Source organism: Pinus tabuliformis, chromosome 8 (assembly GCF_031772625.1).
Source record: "Pinus tabuliformis cultivar Carrire ecotype Pingquan chromosome 8, CPIR1, whole genome shotgun sequence".
In the NCBI taxonomy this organism is placed as follows: domain Eukaryota; kingdom Viridiplantae; phylum Streptophyta; class Pinopsida; order Pinales; family Pinaceae; genus Pinus; species Pinus tabuliformis.
This window is the reverse complement of record NC_142294.1, coordinates 983,208,894-983,221,179: the sequence shown is the minus strand read 5'-3', so window position 1 is coordinate 983,221,179 and position 12,286 is coordinate 983,208,894.

The following is a 12,286-nucleotide window of genomic DNA, read 5'->3' as shown; positions in this document are numbered from 1 at the left end:
CTATTTTGCAGTGACATTGCTTATAAAAGATGCACTTTTTCATATCTGTTGTTGGTGTAGTTCTTAATGGCAAGGAGAACTACCATGAATTGTACAAAAAGATTAGGCACACCGACATCTTCAATGACATGTGGAGAGGTGTCTATGAATGAGGTGGCAATGTGCCTTCCAAGCCTACATCAAAAAAATAGCTCACCATTTGGGAAAACATGAATAATAAGGCCTATGACCTGATGATTTGTTTTGTAAGTAAAGAGGTGAGTAATCATATTATTCCAATTACAAATTATTATGATGCATTAAATAGGAAAGATTTATTTGATTCACACTCAGAGCTAGAGGTAGTTCATATGACAATCAAGCTCTTCAATCTAGAATTGAAGGATAATGACTCCCTAGCCCTAGCCTCAGAAAGTAGAGCTATTATGCATGATCTAGAAGCCATAGGGATCAAAATGGACATACCTCTATTTTTTCAAGGCCCTCTATCCTACATATCCTCACAATCTTGAATCCATACAAGCTACTTCCCCACTCAAAGACATCAATTTTGATAGTTTTGTGGAGATGTTTGTGGGATGGGAGAGATATTATGGGAAGAGGAATACAACTTCTAAATTTACTAAAAAAGTGTGTGCCTTTCACATAAGTAGAATAATTTGACACAAGATTATTCTAGGGGAAGAGGTGGAAGAAGAGGATATGGAAGGAAGAATAATAGAGGTAGATGGGATAAACATCATCAAAGTGGGTAATATAAGCCCCACTATATTCATTGTGATAGATATGGACATGATGCATCCACATGCAAACTCTCTTGGGAAAGAATCTAGCAAGAATGGAAAGAAGAGAAAGGTAAAACACTAGATCCAGGGAAAGGTAAAGCACGTGAATCTGCTCATTATATTGTTGCAAATTGAAATATTGGAGTAATTTAACACTTGTTTCATACTTCATTTTCTCCTTAGAAAGATGCATGGCTGCTTGATATAGGTGCAACCTACCACATGCCATTCCAGAAAGACTTGTGAAGACTTTAGTGACAATGTAGATGGAGAAATTTACTTTGTAAGCAAGTTAAGTCTCAAGCCACCTGGACTTAGCACCATCAAGATTAAATTGTTTTGACTTCTTGACTTTCTTCTGCATGATGTTCTCTGCCTTCTAGATCCATGGAGAAACTTGTTGTCCCTGGTTCACATTCCCCAAAAAGGACACTCCATTCACATATTTGATGGCAAAGTTGAGGTGACAAAAGCATGATACAACACAATTGTCATGACTAGAAAAGAGGAGGAAAGACCGTACAATGAACATATGCTAAGAACTATGCATACATTTCTTAGTATAATAAAGGTACATTGTCATCGAGCCTTCAATGGCATGGAAGATTTGAAAATCTTAATTATGACAATCTTCATTTATTGAAAAGAAATAATGTTTCTAGTTTGCTAATCATTCCAAGGAAACTGAAGCAATGTGATGCTTATATCCTAGGATAATATAAAAAATAACCATTTCATGATTTTATTACCAGAGAATGTAGAAATCTTGCACTAATTCATTTTTATTTGTGTCTCCCTATGCCTATTCCTTCTACAAATGGAAATAAATATATGATGGATTTTATCAACGATTACACTAGTATCTGTAGGGTATATTTTTTTAAAGGTAAATCAAAAGCTTTTGTAACTTCCAAAAAATTTCATGCATGGGTCTATTCATATTGATAATGGAAAATAATATACTTCAAATGAATTTGAAAAATATCTTTGCCAACATGAGTTTCATTATCAAATAACGATGCCATATAATCCTCGACAAAATGTTGTAGCTGAAAGAATGAACATGAATATCTTAAATATGGTTCATCCAATGATGTTTTTCAAAATTGTAAAGCAATTGATATGGGTTGATACAATTCTATGTGCAGTATATATAAAAAATAAATGTACATTTCATGCTCTAGAGAAAAATACTCCTTATGTAATGTGGTACGATCACATTCCTTCAATATGACATCTCAAGATCTTTGATTCCAGTAGTTATGCCTTGATTCCTAAGGAAAAAAGAAACAAACTTGGTGCAAGTAGTTGAAAGTGTATCTTCTTAGGGTACTCAGATACCAAAAAATCATATCATCTTCCAATATTAACAATACTATTGAGTGATAGCTTGATTGTTTTGACAAATTCAGTTGTGGAAAATATTTTATAAATTTGATAATGAGACTCCACATATTGAATAGGGGATACATATCCTATATAAATATATGGAATCTTCTTTTGAAGCACTCTATACCTCTCATGAAGTCCCAACCACTTCTTCAAATCAGGAAGACAACTTGAGTGATGTGATTGAGAGGATTGGAAGGCTAAATCTTGATGTGACCTCATATCAATTAACAAAGAAGCCTAGAACATCTCTGAAAGGTACTCTGAAATGGCTCACTAAAACACTTAAAAAAAAATTTCTTGCTGAGGTTAGGAAGACATGAACGAAAATTTCCACCGCACAGAATGGACGTGATGTGGATGATTTAGATTCAGTGAATGATATGGATTTTTCTTATGATTGTGAATTAAATGTGTCTATTAATTTTGAACCAAATTCCTTTAAATAAGTTTCTTCTCATGATGAATGGAAAGAGTAAATGGAAAAAGAGTATGAAACTCTCATAAATAATGGAACATGGAAGCTAGTGGACCCTCCATTTGGAACCAAACCAAATGGTCTCTCCTCTCAAAATGATCGAGTGTAATCTAAGACTAGCATTGGAATGAAGAGTAGTGTATGTAGCTTTCATGTGTGTTGCATGGGGAGGGTTGGCCACACTAACCCCCCTCTTAAATGTTATGGGAGGTAGTTATATGGTGGTAAGATCCCCCCCCCCCCACACACAATCTCCAACGTCCTAACTTCCAAAACCCTAATATGGGGCTTTCTATCTACATCTAGTATGACTTGCAGAGGTTCCTTCTACCTAGATGAAACCTCTTTAGACAACAATTTTATTAGACAAATGTATCGATCCTAACACCCCAACCTAGATAAGAAGTCAGTCACTTTGTTTCCCATTCATTAAGAATGTGAAGTTGTGACATAAGGAATAGAATAGAGCAACTTTTAATGCGAGAGATTGCATTCCAAATGCCAACTCTTTGATATTTTTTTTATAGGTGTCTCATTGATTATTTTCTTGACAATTGAGAAAACCAACTAGGAATCACCATCAATCTGCAACTCTAAATATCCTTCATTAATCGATAATAACACACCTCTTTCCAAGACAAGGAATTCCACCAGATTATTACTTTTGATCCAACAACTTGCAACATGCAAACTCAAGGCTTGGCCTTCCCAGTCTCAAAAAATCCCTCCATAACCATCTTGAACTAGCTTTCCTTTAGAAGCACCATCAAAATTTAACTTCAAAAAATCCATAGCAAGGGGGGCGAGATGTATACTAAATGAGAGGAATTTTAGGGATAGGGTATCTTAGAAGGAAGAGATGAGATCATTGAAGGAGAGCTCAAGTTTTGATAAAATATCTATTTCATGTTGATTCGATTTCCAATCCTCCTGGTTCCATGCTTAAGAGAGAATGGTCCCATGGATATTTTACTTAATAATTTGATATATCATCCCTTCTTCATTTATGTTTTGTTTAAATATCCTCTTATTTCTTTCTTTATAATTCACACACATGAAAAATTCAGGAACAAGAATCCTTGCTTGATTCAAGACAAGATTACTAAGTTTACTAGTTCTTCATTCTCCAAAGTTTCCATTATGATGTTGTAGTTGTGGTCTAAGTATCCAAAAAGGAGTAAGACTTGCACCCAAATATGGTTAACAAAAGGAAAAAAATCAAAATATGTTCCATATTCTCTTCCTAATTCCAACAAAAGGGGAACATTGAAGGACCTTGTAATCATTTATTCTAATTTGATACCACATGAGGATCTTCTATCTTCCTATCATCCATGAGAATTGTGCAATGTTACGCCAATGGATATTAATCTAAATTTTGCAGCAAATAGGTTCTTGATGGATATCCTTGTGGCTAGCTAGCAGGGACTATGCTTCCTTGAGAGTTAACATCTCTTTAGTATGATATCCCCACTAGCATTTTTCATGGTCCTCAACAATGGTAATTTTACAGCTTTGCATATGTTGAGCAAGATTGGGCCAGGTAGTCACTATTGGGTGTGCCAGCTAATCCTCAATTGTTTTTTGTCTTATCCAAAGCATAGAATCATGTATCGGTTTCCAAAAATATTATATTGTAGTGAACTATTGCTCGAAAGTAAATTCCTCTAACAGTTTAGTTCCCTCATGGTCCCATAACTGTGGTAATTGTTTCCAACCATATTTTCATAAGAGGGTTGTGCATCCATTCTTAATATCCCAAAAGTTGTGAATTTGGATTAGACTCTAGTTGGCCTATGCCAAATTCCATATAGTGGAGCCTAAGGGATACTCTGTAGCACTTAATGTCTTTTACTGAGAAAAGGTGTGGCAATATTTCAAGTCCTAGATTTGTTTCCAAAGTTCCTTTCCTCCCTAAATCCATCTCCACCATAGTTTAGCTCCCAATTCCTTATTCAGGATATCTTAGTCTCTCAAGCCAAACCCTCAACCATATTGGGTATGGAAATATTTTCCCATGAAACTAATGACCATTTTTTTCTTTCTTTGCTCCTCTCCAGAGAAAATCTCTATAAAAGGTAGTGATGGATTTGAAGATGACTTTGGGAGAAACTAAGGCTGGCAGTTGGTAAACTGGAAGAGATTGAAGTAAGAACTTAAGAAAGACCAGCCAACCCACCAAATTAAGAGATCGAAACACACAACTTTCTAGGTTATTAGAGATATTTTGAAGTATTCCTTACCAATAGGCTAATCTCAAAGATTTATCTACCATTGGAGCTCCAAGGTATTTAACAAAACATTTTCCTATCTAAAAGTCCATTAGGTGTCTCTAAATAAAAACATCAATTTTAAAGAAATATATTTTTTTATTTTCTGAATGAGAAAGTTCTTTAGATGACACCATCAATGAAAGAAAAGGCGTAAAGTTTTTTTGTTTTGAAGAAAATGGAGCCAAAATATTAACAAATAAATGAACTTATCTTTATTTTATGAAGGAGAAGTAATGCACTCATAATGGCACATCAATAGTCATACAAAGTCATCAATGGTGACAAATTTATCTTCTTTAACTAAAGTGGTTCTCCCTAGTGCTTGTTCAAGCTCTCCTTCTCCTAGTAAGTTTGACTATTTAGGATAATACATGATGCTCTCAATTTTTGTTATTACGATGGAGCAATTGTGAAATAACTATTGAGGAATTCATGATTGTGAAGGAAAAAGATATAGGAACAAAGGTTGAGAACATATGAAAAGCCCTTCATGCCACCATTTAAGCAATGACCATCAACATCACTATATTGTTGTATGGCCAACTCCTTTTTATTTAATGAAATATTAATGTGATTTTTTCACTACATTCAAAAGATATTAAGATTTTGATAGGTTAACAAATTTACCAAAGTATGAACATAGGGTAATTAGAAATAAGAAACAAATTATTTTAATTAATGCCCAACTAATGGAAAAGGTCCAATAATATCATCTCAAACAAAAAATTTCATTCATGTAGAAAATTAAAAACATCTTCTAATTCAGTTTATGGAAAATTACAAAAACAATAGTGCGTTGGATAAAGAAAAGGGATTTAATTCCAAAAACTGGTAAATCGATGAAAATCAATTACAATGAGTCATTTCTCAAGATAGGTAGAGACTAATATACATGTCATATAAAACAATACAAAATGGTAAATAAATAAACACAAATCTCGTAGCTAACATGTTTAGAAATGTATACCAATTTTATTTTGACATCGAACTAAACTTTGACATAGGAAAGCATTGAAAATACCTATAGAGGAAAATACAAAACACTTGTTCATAATCACCTCTCCAATAACACTACAAAGTTTTTCCTTTATGAGAAGAAAACAATGAAAGAGATTGTATTGACACTTTGAAAGTGGGAATTTGGACATCCTGAAAACTCTTGTCATTCCTCGTCAAATAGATTACCCAAGTAATAAAGTAAGGAAGCGTTCTATATTACTTTAATTCCCTTCTAAAAGAATACTCTTGTAATAAACCTTCAATCATCATTATCCCACAAATGTATAAGTGGGATATGATGTTCTTGTGTGAGGGAATTCTAAAAAAAATTAAGTTTCTTCATTACTTCTACAAAGTATGCAAATGCTTGGACCTACTTTATTTCTCTTTTGAAGTGTCTCTAAAGTTAAAACCTAAGTTCTTGTTGAGATAAATTCAATGAAACAAAGCGCACTTTGGAGGGACTTTAGAATTCCATACTATTAGAAACCCAATCCTCCGGGAATGGGTGAAGTTATGTAAATATGTGAATAGAGAAATTCCATAAGTTAGAATAGGAAAAGTGCCTTGGAATTTGAATCCTAAAGATCACCATTCTGATTGTATACAATAATGTTCCTTTTAATGGAACACATCACATTGGAATTTACCTTCCTAGATTGACATGTTATCAGAGTGTAGGTCCCAAGTTTTGGCATTCATCTACGCCTTGTAACTCCTTTTTGTCACTCTACCTGACATCTCTATCATTTTCCCACCCTAGCAAAAATGCATATGCATATTTGTTTTTCTATCCTACTATGATAGTCATTATGCGCTTGAGTTTCCTACCACTGGCATGCTGCCAATTACCTACCATCCCTGTGAACCCTAATGCATGTATACTCATGACCTGCAAAATTTTGGTAAAGCCAATGTCAGGTGGTCCTTGCAACAAGAAAATTTTCACGCCTCATGCAGACCCTGTGATAATTATTACTTCTCATATTTGAGTTATATATCCTTGCAATCTCGAATGAAACATGATTCACATGAGATTTTGATTTATGGTCTATATTCATATTAAAATATTGTGGTTACATTGAAAATATTTTAATTACTAATTCAAGATTTATATACAGCCTTTCAACAACACACCACTCTCACACGTTTGTTACATTGACAAGATTTCACCACTTTCATCCTTCCTAGAAGTGTTTCAATAGCACTGCTCTCACACATTTATTTTAATTTTATCACTTTCAAAGTGTGCATTAGTTAGAGGTTGCAAGCTTAGAGCAAGCCTCTGTTGTGTGCAAAGGTCAAGTTCTATCTAAATAAGGACATAATTTGGTAAATTATTGCATCTTTTTTTTTTTCTTGAGGTCATTAATGACCAATCTTATGTTGTTGCACAAAACAGAAGGTCAAGCAAGGTAAAGCATCATCTTGCAAACATTAATTGTCTGGAAAAAATTCATGGTCATGTGTTGGGTTGTTCTGGTTGCATATTGGGTTGTACACACATTCACCAAGAAGGGGAGGTCGAGTTGGAGCTTGTGGGGAAAATTTTCCACTATAGAGATCTTTTTAATTGTCCATGGAATAATGTAAATGATCACATTCTAATTCTCTAAACAAGATTGCAAAGTTGTGTGTTATTCTTGCCAAATTTTTCCATTTGTCATGCACTTCTTGAAGCTTGGTGGAATAAACAACATGGAGCTTTTCTATTATTAGTTATGGATTCTTTTTTTTATTAGTTACATGAATATTTTGCAGTGAATTTTCTTATAAAATATGCACTCTCTCATCTCCATTTTTCATGTAGTTCTTATTGGCAAGGAGAACTACCATGAATGGTCTAAAAATATTAGGCAAACCCTCATCTTCAATGACCTATGGAAATGTGTTTATGAAGGAGAAAGTGACAATGCACCTGCCAAACCCATGTAAGACAAAGAGGTCATCATTTGGGAGAATATGAAAAATAATGTGCATGCCCTAATTATTACTTTTGTAAGTAAAGGTTCGAGTTATTAGAGTATTCTAATTACAAATTATTATGATGCATTAAATAATTTGAAATATTCATTTAACTCACATGATGAGCCCCCAAATTGCGTAACCTATTGGGCTCATTTTGCCTAATTATCCTTGTTCAATCCTCCATTTTCATAGATTATGCATGTTTTCCTAGTATATTTATGTTATTTGAACAAATAAGGGTGGTCACTCTACCTAGGAGGCTAATACGTGGTTATTTTAGGATTTTTGGACAAATTTTGGAGCAAAACCAAGCAATCATGGGTCAGCTGACAACCAAGCTTGAGGTGAGGATTCGTAGGAAGGTTGTCTCTTGCATTAAATGGCCTTCCTAGAAATCTCCACCCTCAACACCGAGCTCCACAGGCCACCAAAACGAGTTTATAAGGCAGCCAAGCAGATTTTGGAGGAGTGACTGTTCACTAGCAGTTGGGACAGCCGAGTCCCTTGAATCTAGGAGGGCTGCTAGCCCCCTCGTATTGTACAAATAGGAAGGCCTCAGCCTTCATAGTTTACTTTTGGAACTATTGTTACTTTTGCACTATAGTGTTGTCATTTTGCTCAGTCTGTTTTACTATAGCTACTACTATATAACTTCCTATTGATGGTTATTTTTGAATAATGATAAGAAGCTTTATTTGGTATCAGATTTGAGTCCTTTATAGGAACCTGAAGCTCTTGGGGTTGGGCCCAACTCGAGTGCTAAGGCCTCCTCTATGTATTGTTAGTTGTTCTTTATGCATTTGCAAAAACATTTCTGTTAAGTAAGTTAAAGTTTGCTGATTAACTAGGTCACTGTAAATGGTTAGATAGACTTTTGAATGCTCAGATTTTGTTGATAGGTTGTTAATAGGAAAAGGCTTCCAGAAAAGGGCCATCAAACATCTCTGGTTTCACCTCTCCTTCAGTAGGATCTGGAGCTGGGATCAGGATAACTTTGCTGCCCACAAAAACACTAATTTGTCTTTGTCATGCAATCGCTAGTGTTTGATTTCCATGTGTAGAAGTTGGTTACAAATTCAGACTTTCGTTTGCTTAGTTGCATGAGATAAAATACATGGTTTCATTGCATGTCACACTTCTAATTCATTCTCTTTACTGGCAGCTAGCAGATTAGGTCATCGTAATTAGGTTTTTGAAATTCCAAGTCTTTGTTTGATCAGTTGGAAGAAACGCCTTGCAGAGAACCTGTACCACTCCTTCATCTGTTCATTCTCCATCAGCACCATCCACTCCACCCTCTGCTTAGAATCCTTACCTCTTGTTCGCCATTAGCTCCCATAACCCTAGTTTTATGTGTAACATCGCTTTAGTCTTCTTTGAACCAAATACATCCATCCACACCTGTCCACAACTCCATTCACCGAGTCCTAGACCATCTCCAACCCTCAACCTACCTCCACACTCACTCCTTCACCTTTCCCTCTCCATTCACCCACCAAAAACCTCATTACTGAACATCCTGTAGAAAATTCCAGACATCCTGTAGAAAATTCCAGACATCCTGTAGAAAATCGCAGACATCCTGTAGAACCCCTGCAGACTTCCTGTAGAGGCTCACGAATGAGGTTTCTTGATAGCCAAACTCGGTGAAACTCTAGGGAAGGGTGTTAGGGACCCCTTAGGCCCTCTCTGAACCTTCTTGACCTCCTCCAAACATTTCCTCTTGCCCATCCACCTCTGCACAGCCCAAAAACAGTCAAATCATATGTATAATAACTCTGGTAACTTATTCAAAAATACAAAAAGATGTTTCTTTCAGATGTTACTATAGAAGTAGCTTAGATACATGTATTTACCTTCCTAGAAGTCAATGGCATTTCTTTCAGTAGCTTGCATCCTCTTCCTTGCATCAGTAGGGTTAGCTGGTAGAATTAGGGTTTGCTAGGGTTTGCGTTTCCTTTTAGCTTTTCACTGTCTTTCTGCAAGTAGGTCAGCCTTCTTCAAAGTAGCTTTCATCCATCAGTTAAAAAGCTTCTTCTCAGAGCTCATAGAAGTTGGCTTGAGCCCCTAGCGGACTTGTGCCAGCTGACCAAGTGACAGCTGCGACAAGAGCTAGTACTTGTGCATACAGCACTGTCGCTTCCAAGTTTGTTACGAACTACCAGGTTGATAAAAGTAAAGAAGGGAGTCCCAGGAGTTGTAGCATCATTGTTGCAATACTGGAGTTCACCACTCTTTTTGGCGTCGTTGCCGGTTAAGCATCAGAGTATTTGTGATTGTTGATTTTCTTCTATTTTACTACTCTCGCCTTCTGCTAAATAGTTTATTTCATTTCCATTCTGCAATTTCGTTTCTGCAAAAGTAAAATAGACATTTCTTGCTTTCATAGATTAACCTTTCAATTCTACAAGCGTAAGATAGAATTTCAATTTTGCAAGTGTAGTCTAGTATTTCCTTCTCACAATTTGACTTCAGTAAAATAGATTTTTCTTTCCCTACTTTCATTTCAATTCCACATTTTCATTTCTGCAAGATAGATTTTAGATAGCTGCAATTCCATCTGTTTCAGTTTTGCAGGTACCGGCAGAGAAAAAAAACAAAACAACCAAAAGTCCTTTCATGCCTCGTAGGAATAGAGATAATACCGGAATATTCCTACCCAACACCCCCACCACTTCACTGAGTCACCCTTCTCTCTTCTTTGGTGGCAGTGATCCAGAGGAACCTATAGGTGAACCTCCTGAGATATACGAAGATCCTATAACAGAAGAAGAGCAAGAAAACATTCCTTTTGAGATTATGGCTAACAACAGAGATGGTAGAGACGACGATGAGATAATAGAAGGTACCTTCCCCATCCGAGAGACTAACGGGGACATGAAAATGAAGAACATAAGTCCCTCAGCCTTACCTCATTTCCATGGATTGACCACTGAATACCCTGATACCTTCCTGTTTGAGTTTGTTGTCCTTTGTCGAACTTATGACTATAACGAAGACGAGCAAAAGTTGAAACTCTTTCCCTCTACCCTCAAGGATGCAGCATTACGCTAGTTCATGGGGTTACCTGGAAGCAGTATCACTACTTGGGCTCAGATGCAGCAAGCCTTTAACAACAAATACCAAGATTACTATAGGTCAAAGGAAACCAAGGGGGAAATCTTTCGGATGACAATGGGAAATCGTGAGTCTCTAGAGGACTATGAGGAAAGGTTCCAACTTAGCTATAAACGGGCCAGGTGCACACTTGACCCTGAATCTCTAAAGCTGGTTTTGCTCCGAGGAGTCCCTGAAGACCTTCTAGATACCCTTCACATGCTAGCTAGAGGAGATATTTACCAACTACCTTATGAGGACATAAAGACTTTGTTTAGAAACCACTCTAGGGCAGCCTAGAAAAGAGGTAGGGGGAATCCACTTTTAGCTAGTACTACCTTCTCCAAGCATGAGTTTGCTAATCAGATGGAAGGCCTCAAAAGTGAGATGAGATAGACCATTGCCATGCAACTTGATACTTTCCGAATCCAACAAAAGAAGGAGGAAGCTGAGAGGGCTTTGGCCATTTTCTGTCCCAGATGTACGAGGAAGCACCCTAAGAACGAGTGTCCATTGCACTCAGTGGAGGTATGTTTCGTTTGTGAGGAGAACCACCCCACAAACCAATGCCCAACCTTGCCTGGATTCAAAGCCATGTACCAAGGGACTGAGGCACCCACTGAACCTCTCTACTTCCTCAACCAAAGGAGACCGTATGGACCCAGACCTTACTAGCAGGGGATGCAAGGGACACCCCAAGCTTATTATAGCCCCAAACAATCTGCTCACATGCCTTCTTTGGGTCCCCCTGCTCATGCTTCCTGGTCTGCACCTCCTCCGTGGTCTTATCCACCTCAATACCATTCTCAACCCACTGCTCATTCATTTCACTCACATGTCCAGCCACAGCCTCAGTGGAATGCACCTCAACTAGGGTGGAGGCCCCAATACAACTCTCCTCCCGCCATTCTGCCTCCACCACCGGCTCAACCACAACAATTACCTCCTGCTCCTCCAAGACAACCCCAGATTCCCACCCAACCGAACCTGAACCCCAACAACCGACAGGCCCAACAGGTATACACTAGGGAAACAACATGTCCTACCTATGCTGTGGAGATCCAGGAGATCAACCTACGATCCAGAAAGACCCTTCCAGATCGCCAACCTCCTCCCCTAGAGGATGAGGAAGAGAAACATGAAAGTGAACCCAAAGCCATTCCACCCTTTCCTGAGCGACTAACGGTAACCACACAACCAAACCCAGAGGAGACCAAACTTCTGGGGGAACTAAAACAATTGTGTGTGAGAATACCCCTTCTCCAGGCCATCAAATATGTACCAATATACAACAAATT